The 12,186-nt window shown below is 50.1% G+C and overlaps 1 protein-coding gene across 3 annotated transcripts in view; it reads left to right on the plus strand.

Annotated features, from left to right (window-relative positions):
• The window catches only part of ASTN2 (astrotactin 2), a 351,114-nt gene that overhangs the window by 269,214 nt on the left and 69,714 nt on the right, over positions 1-12,186 (plus strand). The gene's annotated exons all lie outside the window — the stretch shown is intronic.

A 12,186-nucleotide genomic window follows, 5' to 3' on the forward strand; every position in this document is an offset into this window, starting at 1 on the left:
CAGTGCTGGGGGAATCCTGCAAGGTTTGAGGGCTCTTGAAGCTGCTGCCATTCATCCCTTGGATCTCTTGAGTTCAAATGTGTGGATCGTTTGTGCTTGTATGTGGGTTTATATGTTTTATTGCAATTGTAGCCATTTCCTATTGGGGAATGCATTGGCTGGGGCTAGAGCTGTGCCAACCTCCTCTTCAGCCCCATGGCAGGCTAGATGCTACCTGGCCCCTGCCTAATCTGTCTTCTGCATTCCTCCTGCCCTCCAAAAGCCTCTGGTCTCTCACGCTTGCCAGACTCCTTGGCCTATTGCAACTGGAAGATGTAGTCTTTTCCTTCAGCCAAGAGGAGCACAGCCAAGAGGGAGTTCTGATGCTGATCTAAGATGCATCCCCTCTGCTCTGCGCAGGGCAGCGATGCTGTGGGATGGGGTGGAAGGAGCTGGGAGCTCGCATGGGTTGGCTGCCCCAGGCTGTATGTTCTTCTTAAAGAGGCTTATTACTGGTGCTTAGAAAAACACAGCCCTTGGACCATCTGAGGCTAATAGGAGGTGAACTTGTGTGCGAAACAAACCACGCTTTCAACACCAGCGTGCAGGGAGTGAGCGGCTCTCCGCTCGGGAGCCAGCGGAGAAGACGGAGAGCAATTACATCCCAAACTGTTTATTAAAACTTGTGGAAATTACTCCTAACTCCATGTGTGCGCCGGCTTTGTAGTTGAGTGATGCTCTTTGTTTGAACATGGGGCGCTCGAAGAGGGCGCGAGCGTGTGTGTGTGTGTGCATGGCCAAGCCCGCCAGCGCATTATGTCATGGACGAAGCAGGCGCTGCACTTGAGAGAGGGAGAGGGAGAAATGTGTTTTACAGGGTGAGGTACAAACTGAAATGGCTGTGAACATCTGGAACTGATATTAGGGCTTGGAAAATGTTTTCTGTCACTCCAACACTCCTCTGGAGGAAGGTTTCTGAAGTTAAGAAGCTCCGAAGGGGATGAGGGGGAGGGACAAAGGGGATAACGTGACCGTGGTGCAAAAGTGCTTTTTATGTCTCAGTTCTGCTTGCTGTAGCAAGGCCATGCTGGATAGGGGACCTGGGGTATCACTGTTGCTTGTTGTGGTGGCCTTGGCTTAGAAGGTCCCCTGAGCCTCACTGCCTGAGATAGTCCTGCATGGGGAGTGCTGCATCCTCTAGCCTGTGATGGGTAGAAGGACAGAAGGATCGTTGCCCTGGTTTTAGAGTTGGGAGCTGAGGTGGGAGACCTCAAATGAAAGATGAAGAGTGAAATCCTCAGATGAGGTCTAAGAAGAGACTCCTAAGCTTTATTATTTCTCAGGACATCCAGGAATCCTTTCTGCTCCTGGATCTCTTCTTTTGTATCACGTTCATAAGAAGAGGTAGCCCTCATCCAGAACAGCTTCTAATTCCTGAGGAAAGGAGCAAAACAGAAACACAACCTGCTGAATAAGCTTGTTGGCGACCATGTAGACCTCAGAGCAGAAGAATGCAGATGCTGGCAGCTTGGTCAGAGTCATCTAGTATAGTAGGGCCCTCTATATAGAAGCCTGTGGGATGGAGAAGAGCTCGCAGGAGGGTGTCTGGAGAATAGGCTGGGTAGAATGATGTGCAGAACAAAGGGTCTGATCACATAAAACCTGTGTGCAGCACCATGACGGCATAGCAGGCTTCTCTGGAGCAATGCTGTTCTGCAGAGGAGCCTTTGAATACACATCATATCTCTAAAAGAAAGAGGACAAACCAAAAGGCTTAATGTTTTGTGCACTTGCAAGTTGTGCTTGGAGTTGAAGCTTGAGAGTATCTTATTTATAACTTAACTCTGGTCTGTAGAGCGTCATTCTGATGTGTCTGGATGGCCGGGGCTGTATGGATATAGCTATGGCAACCATCACTTCCAGAACACCCTCTTGTGTACAAGCTGTGCTGCTACTGTCATGTGAAAACTGGGGATAGGCTGGAAGAGGAGAAAAAACTATCTGGGTAGAACAAATACTGTGCCTGCCAGTGAGGAGTCAGTGCGATCTCCTTACAATCAGGCTGTGCACCTATTGCATGCCTTAAAATCATCTTCAGAGTCCTGACTTCCCAACAGCTTTGGTACCAAAGAGAGCAGCAGGATTGACACTGCCCTTGGAAAGCTGTAGGAGCTTGAGGTCCAGATGGGAGTTGGGTAAATACATGGACATCCTGGGTTTTAATTCATGCCAAGGAAGTGTGGAGGATGTTAAAGCAGGAATGTTTAAACCAGTTGTTATCAGAGGTGCTAATGATCTAGAGGTGGGTGATGGTGTTGACTATCTCTGTAAAGCCCTGTGGAGGCAAAGCTCTCTCTGTAGAGACCTGTGGCACTTATGTTAATATAGGTGGCATTTTGATAGATGATTTTTGGTTGGTGAATTGGCCACGGGGACACAGGCTCTGCAGCAGGTGGATCACAAACTGAGATTTGGGAAGGAAACCACAATCTTCACTGGTTTCAGGAGAGCAGTTGTTCTGCCTTTGCTATCTACAATACCAGACTGCTGCTGGTGCTCAGGAAGATTAGTGCTCAGCCTAGGAACAATAGACAGCTCTTTCAGGGGGCATCTGTGTGTTTAACTTGGGTTCAAAAGAGGTCCTTGGACATCACCAAAGTAGAAGAGGACCTGATGGTGGTCAGGAACTGGTACCGCTGCTTGGTTGTCTCTATCTGCTTGTTCCTTGGCATCTACCTGGTGGATCTCAGCTGGTTTCTCAGTGGGCAGGTATCTGGCTGCTCACAACCACCACTTGGTGAGGACTAGCTGGGGTTGGAAATGCAGCAGAGCTTCATGTGCGAATACCTGTGTGCAGGGAGCCTGGTCAGCGCAGGGCTGCTGTGTGGAAGCTGTCATTGCTGCTGCCTCTCCTGTGACTAGCACATGGGTAAAGATGTTTTCAACACCCAGAATACCCTTCTGGAGCGCTGAATCCACTTCACTTGTTGGCAAAAGGAAAGATGATTCAAAAAAAGGAGCCTTTGAAGAGAAGGTCAAGTTTTTGGAAGCTGCTTCCTGGGATGTGTTGTGTAATAGCACCAAGCAAGTGCTTAATTTTGGCCATCACACTTGCTGTGAAGCACTGATTTCTCTCCCACTGGGACAGCTGTAGTTATTTCCACCTACCAGTGTCATTTTTGTATCCTGGAAAGCAGAAGGGAGGTGGAGGGTTCTCAGCTCTCAATTAGGGTTGAGTCACTTGCTGAAATATTTCATTAATTCACATTTCCATACGGTCGTTCCAGGGTTGTTTTATTTTTATCTGCCCAGACACCTTTTGGACAGAACTGGGCATTATCTTTGCTTTTTCCCAAATCATTTAGTAGGTGGAAAGCCTGGACTGTCTGCCCATTCCCTGCTGTCTGCAGAGGATGGAGCAGCCTGGATGGTGCCACGAGTATGTCATGCACTTTAAGAGCCAAGGGCTTTGTGCTGCCTGTGCAGAGCTACCTCTCCCTCAAGGCAAAGGACAGCTGTGGATGCTCCTTTCCAGCTAAGGAGGCTCTGAACTTCTTACACAGCAGTTAATGAGGCCAGTCATGGAGTGTTTTATACCGGTCTGTAATTTTATCCTCCAGGATTACATTTCTCCTGATCTGGAAAAGTCGAGGCCACAAATCCATCTTGTCAGAAAGCATCAAAAGCCGGCTAATGCAGCCGGCTGGATCGTGGCATGTGAGTGCAGTTCAGTGGAACGTTTTCATAGGAGGCTTTATTGACTAGACAGGCTTTTCTAATCAATACATTGCGGCTGGAATTTGGAGGGAAGCTCAGTCTGTGTCTGCAAAGCTGGTGTTTGGCAACGCAGCCCTGAGCTGTTTGGAAAACTTAGGCTCTGGGGCATCTGTGGATGCAACACAACCCTGCTCTGGGAGGGAACTTGGGCATCCTTGCTGAGTGAAGTGCAAGGGTCTTCCCTTTGGAGGGGCTCTGAATGACGCCCAGACTGGGATACCCTGCCAGGGTAGGATCTTCCTGGAGATTTTGCATGTTCCTCTCATTGTAGCCAAAGCCTGAGCTGGGATCCTGAGCTGGATGGGGAATCTGCTTTCCAGTCCTCTGGCTGCTGTTGAGGTTTCCCATGCGTTCAGCTTCGTCAGGTGGCTGAAATACAATCCAAGAAGTTAGACAGCGTCCCTCCACGCTTCTCTGGAGGGAAATAAGGATGGGAAAGGGATCCAAGGAGGCACAAAGGCTGCATTGGGGCAGCCTATTCTGTCCTGTTTGAAACCTCTCAACCCCAGTGCAGGAGGTACTCTAGGGACGTTGCTGTGATCCTGTCTGCTGCCCCTCTGGCATCAAGGCTGCTCTAGCCCACACTGTGTTAGGTGGCACATGGTGGTACCAGCCCTTTGTCCCTGCGTCTCCTAAGCTGGGCTGTGCACGCTTTGCCTCTTGAGGACCATCATACCCTGCCTCCCTGCCCACCAAGAGAATGGAGGCTCCTCTTGTTAGGCAGTGGCTCAAGGTGGGGAATGTCAGGTTAGACAGGGCTTGGAGCAACCTGCTCTAGTGGAAAGTGTCCCTGCCTGTGGCAGGGGATTGGACCTGGATGAGCTTTAAGGTCCCTTCCAACCCAAACTATTATACGATTCTATGATTCCCTGTGTTGTTTTGGTGTGAGAGAAGTTAAGTGAAAATGGAGAGGGATTAAACCTTGACTCGGGGGATTTACCAATTAAAATAGCTGCTCCTCCTGCAGGTTTCATATGATACAGGAGCAAGGAGAGACCCTCCTCATCTCCCCCATGACCCCTTCCCAGTTTGTTCAGCTTGCTAGGGACTGAGATCTGGCCCTCAGGAGTGAGGGGACAGCTGGGTCTAGGTTACATTTCATGCTGTTTAGATAGGATAAACTTTTCCTCCCTGTAATTGGGCGACTGGACTTGTGAGCTTTCTCAGATATTAATCTGGAGACCCTAGAGGGGGTCAGATTAGGTTATGGAGACATAATAGGAAATACTGCTGTGGCTAGTTTGGGTTACTGGGGATAGAGTGGATATTCTGCAGCATTCCCATGCTGGGTTCCCACTGGTTGGGTCTGCATGGTGGGGTCAAGGAGTGGTCTTATCTCAGCATCGGGTTGACTTGGTCTTTGCTGGGAGCGACTGTCTCTGAGTTCTTTCCACCCCTGTAATCCTGCTCTTCCAGAGAGCAGGACCATGACCTCCCCTTAGCTGGAGGGAGGGGTGTGTGGTGCTGACCTGCTGCTGGGGCTTGTTCCCATAGGAGAGAACATCTGTTTTCAAATGGGTGTCATGTCTCCAGCAAGCCTGGGATAGAAAAAGCTTCATATTCTGAACTGCTGGTGTACGGACCAAGTAAGATATTCCTCCTTGCTAGCTCATGTCATGCCAATTGTGGGAAAAGGGTTGATACATCCCAGAGAGGATCATTTAGAGCAGTGAGCGTTTAAGCGTGTGCTTTCATCTGTCCTATGTGAGAGACACATTTGAGGAAGGATGGCGTGTCAGTCCAGGCAGAGCCAGTGAGATGAGCTCGTCCCTGTGGCCAAATGAGTGCTTGAGCTGTACTGATGAGGGATGCTGCACTGACGCAGCATCCTGAGGGGTACTGGAGAAGGGAAACCCACCACATTTATGCTGCAGACCTGTTTGGTGTGGGGTTAATGTCTCCTGTTCCTGTGTGCTGTGTCCGGGAGCAGCTCTGCAGCGTTGCTGGACACGAGTTGTGCTGATCCAAGCCTGGCTCCAGGCACTGGTCTGCAGCCTCCTTCCAGCCCTTGTTTCTTTTTATTAACAGCGAGATGACAGATAGGGGATGGTCACTAATTTAATAAAGGAAGTTTCTGATCACGACTACAGAAGCGAGGTCCTGAGGTTTGTCATGGTGGTCTGATGATTCACTCTGTTGAAACAGGGTAACAGAGATAGGAAATGCCTTACTAGAGCTCGGAGCGTGGCAATGACTCTTCCCACATAGCAGCAAGGCTCCTACAGTCACTTGGCTGTGCTGTGCTTGGGACTGGCCTCACCAAGATGAGCATTACCCTGCTGAGAAGACCTGAATTCAGCTCCAGGGAGACCCATGGTCCTATGCAGCTAGGTCAGTTTGCTGGCTTTAATGAGGCTCCTTCTTTATTACCCTTAACACATTCCCAGGGGGAATTCCGGAGTGTTGAGGTATGGCTGAGGGACCCTACTCTCTGTCTTCCCCTTTGTGGCACACTGGTGTGTGTGCTTGTGAGGACACTGAGGGCAGGAGTGCACCATGGCTTGTACACCATCACAGATAACACTTGGCTTTCCTTTATCCTGTGCTGTCATCTGTGGAAATCAGTAAATCTCACCAAGTTCATTGTGCGCCCTGGGAAATGGAGGCACTCGGCAGTAACGGCCAAAAATTGTGCATGAACTCTAAATCCAGAAGAGCCAATTGAGAGCAAGGGGTCTAAATTCATGTACAGTTAATATTTGCTGTGCTTGCCGCTCTCAAGTCTCAAAGTTCACACTTGGCTGCAGATCAATTTCGGATCTCAATTTCCAGTTCCTCTAGAGAACCTCAGTGGTATCTTGGTAGATGGAGAGTGTCAAACCCAGGTGTATGTGCCCATCCTGACAGGGACCAAGGTGAGCAGGAGACACAGCTACCCCCAGCCAGTGAGGAAGCCATCGGGTCTGCCCTGTCCTGGTGTACAGCTCTCATGGATGGGGAGATGGCCATTGCGTTTGGGTGCCCAGGGGTGTGCCAGACCTTGTACAACATGCAATGGTTGTGGGGACTATTCCCACTTGGTGTTCTGATTTCACTGAGGGTCCTCCCACAGCCCTGCAGCTGATGGAGCTTCCTCTGGAGCCACCCCCAGGCTGATGCGCTAGTGTCCAGTAGTGCAGCCCCATCTCAGCACCCTGCTTTCTGGAGATACAGGCATGAGATCATTGTCTCCTTCTTTAAAATAAGCTTTCTTTGAAAGCTCCCAGCCCTTTTCCGGTTGTCCAGGAAGTCTTAAGTTCAGAGAACCAGCAATAGCTGTTTAGAATAGGGCACTGGGGCCCCTAGACCTAGAGGGGAGCTGCACATTCCCCTCCCAGGGGTGCTGGGAGGACGTTTGGCGCCTGCTCTGCCTGGCCCCAGCTCCCATCCTCCCTACTCCTGCTGTCCTGACAGCGGTTGGCTGTGAAGAGACATGCTGAGGCTTGTTCTGAACGGGGCTGGAGGAAGGAGCGTGTGAGCTGGAGTGTGATGGGGGGAGCAAAGGAAAGCCACTGCGTTTGTCTGGGCAAGGCTGGGATAGCACAGGAGGTGGGTAGCTGGACAGGCACTCCTCGCTCATCCCAGCTGTGCACCACAAGGGTCGGCTGCTCAGCATCTGCCTGCATCCTCCAGCTGCAAACAGCTGGCGGGTTCATCGGGAACATGCTGAGCTGCACCGGGACCGACCCTGCTTCCCCATGGCTGGGTCAGCCAGCTCCCTTTGGATCTTGGCCATGGGCTCATCCTGCACCCTGGGTGCTGGGGTGAACCTCTGCAGCCTCGGGTGAATGGTGCAGTGGACACTAAAGCCATGCTGAGGGGTTGGGGATGGGAAATGCCTTCCTCCCTGCTCCCCGAGCATGGGGTAGATTCCCTTTATCTGCTAATATTAGTCATAAAACAATCCAGATCTGTCCATAATCCTGTTAGAGCCTTTGATTCTTGCTCCTGTGACTCCCAGTAGCTCTAATTACAGATACTCATGCTGGTGATTAATGACTTGATTCATCTTCAGTGGCACCAGCTTTACAGGTGAAACCCACTTTTCCACTGCAATGATTTGTGCAAAGGGGAAATAATCCCTGTTACAAACCAACAGCCCAGAAATGTGGCATTGGCGTTTCGCCTTCATCTGGCCCTTCTGCATCCTGCCCATCCTTCCACTCCTCTCCCCCCCATTCTTTCATCTCTGAGAGAACAACCCTAATTGCCACACGCTCTAATTTTGCTGCACTGTAACCCATAAATCACCCCGACACACGGAGCAGTTCCATGCTCCTTAACAAAAGGAGCGGGATTTTCTCCTCTGCTGCATGTTTTACAAGTGACTAATTGCATCAAGGCACCTTTGAAGCAATGACTTCATCAATTGCTCATCCTGCAGACGCACTGCTGGTTATGTATGCCTGATCAGAACCCTACATTTATTAGGATTAATTTATTCCCCAATTATTTCTCTTCCGCCACAAGGACAGGGAAGTGGAGTGATGTTCCTTGCTCAGCTACGTAAGCACCATTTCTTTCTCGCCTCATTACTGAGCCTGAGATATTTTTGTTACATGCTGAAACTTCTCCAAATGAAAATGAGTAATGTTAACGTCTCGGACAGAAGTGCTCTCGGGACACGAGAAGAAATCAAGTTATTTCAGGGTGCCTATTTAGATCTTCGTCAGCTTCCTTTCTAATTTTATTGTTACCACCCCCCCAGCTGGTCATGGGGCACAATGTCTGTGTGAGTGATGTCTTTGGGCTTCATATGAGGGGGGCGAGGAGTGGGTAAGAGTAAATGTTACTCCCAACTAGACACCATCCAGAACGGGTTCTTGCTCTAGGTTAGCAAGTCCTCACGAGGCTGCTGGCAGAGACACTGCTGTGTGGCTGAGCAGGAGGGGTGGGGAAGCGCTGGCCCTGTGAAGAAGGATGTCGTGAGCACAGGCTGAGCATCCCCAAGGAGGAGGCACTGTAACTGGTGAGGACAGCGAGCAGTAAACACGGGCAGCTTCACACATTTTCTTACAAGCTGTGGTCAAACTGTTCTGTAGGAGTAGTGCCTGATAACAACTGCCAGAAGCCCTTGACTCAGCTGCTAACCTCCCACCCCCAGAAAGACTCCACTTTTGGGAAGGACAGAGCTTGTTTGCATCCAAGCAGGAATTTTGCCTCAGCTACTTCCCAGTCTGGTGTTCATCTGCCCTTAATTCACTGCTGGCCTCAGCAAATGTCTGGGGGGGTGGATTTTGCAGCATATCTTAATGGACCAAATGGGGTCATTTTGAACCAGAGCTGGGTTTAAGGCTGTGTTTTGTGACAGTGCTGGAGAGCTTCACTTGGTTGATGTGCGGTGCTGGGGTGAGGAGGTGCAGGAGAGAGGATGAAGGAGCACTGAGGGTGGAGGGTTCCTTTGGTTGTGCTGTGAGGGAATGCACCAAGACCCCTGTAACACGGGCTGGGAAAGTGCTTGTGCGGCACCAGAGAGCTCGGGTTTGGCAAGAGACCAGAGAAAAGTAGGTGACTGCTTTGGGGAGGTTGGAGAGAGGGCAGCTCTGGACCTAGGAGACATACCAAAGCTTGGAGCTGTACAGAGGCATGCTTGTTTTATCTTGCCAACAGCAAACTGGCAAGACATCAGCTGTTTTGATGGCAAACCTGCTCGGTTCATGTTGCGTGTAATGGGGCCAACAATAAGCAGTGGGTCAGAGCCCTGCCATCCCAGCTTGGTGTGGATGAAAAGGGTTTTGCTGGGGAAAAAAAAAATCCATGTCAAGAAGCCGGGGACGCTGGTAAATGTGGGTCTTTGCCTACAGAGGGGGCTCCTGCACTGCCCAAGGCTGGGAAGGCAGCAGAAGGGATGCAGCGGCTGCCAGCTGACCTTTCTCAAGCAGTTCATGGGTTTCCAGAGCAGCCGAGGTGTCAGCGGTGTAGAGCAGTCACAGCTTCCCAGTCGCTGGAGGAGGAAGGCAGGGGGCACTCGAAAGGGGAGGAAAAGGCTCGGTCCTGGAAGGGTGGAAACCTTGCAACCCATTAACTGTTTCTCAGCGGAGAGAGATGGAAAGCAAAACAAGGGTCTGCTTTCCTCCTGCTCCCATCCTTTCTGCCCTTGTCTCTTCTGCCCTTTCCCCCCCAGCTCTTGTGATGGCAGAACCTAGGACACTGAGGATTTAGGTGAAAATTCGGCAGGAGGGTTGGAACTAGATGATCTTAAGGTTCTTTCTATGATTCAGCTCTGCCCCACCAAGCCAAGCAGACCTAAACAGAGCAGCGTGCTGGAAAGCAAAGCGTGCTTCAGCACCCAGAGCCCCGGCAGTCCCCATGGCTGCGTCTCCATGCAGAGTCCTCTGCTTTGATGAAGTCTCTGCAATCAGTCTTAATTAGTAGGCAGGGACCCATGGGGAAAACCTCTTACAGCCCTTTTTTACTCAGCGTGTAGCTGGGGTGCTCTGCATTGTCAGATCTTGACTTGCTCAAAGCGCATTTGTCTCAAGCAAGGGATGGGGTTGAGTCGCTCCGTGGCAGCCTAAATCGAAGGTGCTTTTGCTCATGGATGACAAAGCTTGGGAGTAAATTAGCAGGCAGAGTCTGTGAAAGGAAATGTTTCCTTAAACGTTTCCATAAAAGCTAATTGGCCTGTAAGAGCAGCATACCTGAGGGCATGCTGCCTCCCAGGGTCCAGGCCTCGAGGAATCTATTCCTGGCTCGACTCATAATGTTCAGTGTGACTTTGAGTAGGTCATTTCAGTTCTTTGTGCCTTGATTTCCCTCTCTCTGAAATGAGAATACTACTCCCTTGCAGAGCACTGATAAGGTTTAGGTACTAAAATTTTATTACTCAGTTGAAGATCTTTGGTAAAGGGATATTATGCAGATAGAAGGTTAATGATGATGATAGGGAGAGAATAAAATGAGAAATTGCTGTTTTATTTTTATTTTGTTCTTTTAAATGATGTTTAATAGCCAGTTTTCAATTCAGGAATAAAACCCAGTCCCCTGTGACCACCAAATTATCTCACAAACGCTGTTCTGCATGCTCTTAAACCTTGCAGAGCAAGCGAGGGGCATACCCCTTCTCTCTGCTCAGAGGAGCAATCGGCAAAACATGCCTTGAGCAGCTGATCTCCACCAAGGGTTTTTCTGTTCCCAATTAGGAAGCTTGTCTTGATCCATGAATAATTAAGAGAGCTCTTCCAAAGAGTCCTACACCCAGTGTCGTAGAATCCCAGACTGGTTTGGGTTGGAAAGGACCTTAAGCTCATTCAGTTCCAACCCTCTGCCATGGGCAGGGACACCTTCCACAGGAGCAGGTTGCTCCAAGCCCCATTCAACCTGGCCTTGAACACTGCCAAGGATGGAGCATTCACCACTTCTCTGGGCACCCTGTGCCAGCGCCTCACCACCTTCACAATAAAATACTTCTTCTTATATCTAACCCGAACTTCCCATTTCATTTTAAACCCATCACCCCTTGTCCTATCGCTACAGTCCTTGATGGGGACAAGCTGATGGTCCCTGCTGGGGTGAGAGTCCCATTGTGATGTAAGTTGGGGCAGTTCCTTGCCCATGGTCTGAGCAGATGGAGGGACCTGCCCAAGGCAGGGTAGGTCAGGCAGAATGGGTGAACAGGACTTCAGCTCTGCCAGAGGGAATTAAAGGCTGAACTGATGCCCTGCCCCGGCAGCACCACTGGCCACCCCGGTTTGTCATCCTCACCACAGCCGCCTTGGGCTGTAAATGTCAACCACAGAGACACCAAGCACAGTCTGCGGCCGGGCCTTTGCTTATTTGTTTCTTTCTTCATTTGTTTTTTTCACAAACATCAGCTACGTCAAGAATGGCATGTTCCTTACCCCAAACTATGACAAAGGGTAAGGTCAGATTTGCTGTATGGTTTTGGCTGGGGAAAAGAACAATACAGATGGGTTGGTCCCCATGGGTGAAGTGTGGGGGCTGGAGGATGCTGTCTCCTCTTTTTCTGCCGGTTGTGGATGAGGTTTCCTGTGCTGGTGGCAGTGTCCAGCCATGGGGTGGAGGCTGCATCAATGGAGATGCACTCTTGGTGCTGTATTTTTCCTGCTGAATTCCACTTTGGAGAAATACTTAGTGAGATGTGGTTTGTTAGGGGAGGTAATATCTCTTATTAGGTCAACTGATACATCAGGAGAAGGAAACAGGAAAAAATGACCAGGTTTGGACACACAGTCCTTCCTTAGTCACCAGCTAATCCCAAACACCATCCCTCTACACTCCTTGTGGTACAGTGCCTTGTTTGAGAGGTGCTAGACCTTTGCCCGTTTTGCCCATCTCCTCACACCCTATCATACCCCTCTGGCTGCCCAGTCAGAGGATCCTGTGATCCATCCTTCTGCAGATCCCCATCACCTTCCACCCAGCTCGTTGTCCTGTTTTTGTTCTGCACAAATTTCCACTTCTGAGATTCTTTCCCCTATTTGCATCTTT

Source organism: Strigops habroptila, chromosome 15 (assembly GCF_004027225.2).
Source record: "Strigops habroptila isolate Jane chromosome 15, bStrHab1.2.pri, whole genome shotgun sequence".
Taxonomy (NCBI): domain Eukaryota; kingdom Metazoa; phylum Chordata; class Aves; order Psittaciformes; family Psittacidae; genus Strigops; species Strigops habroptila.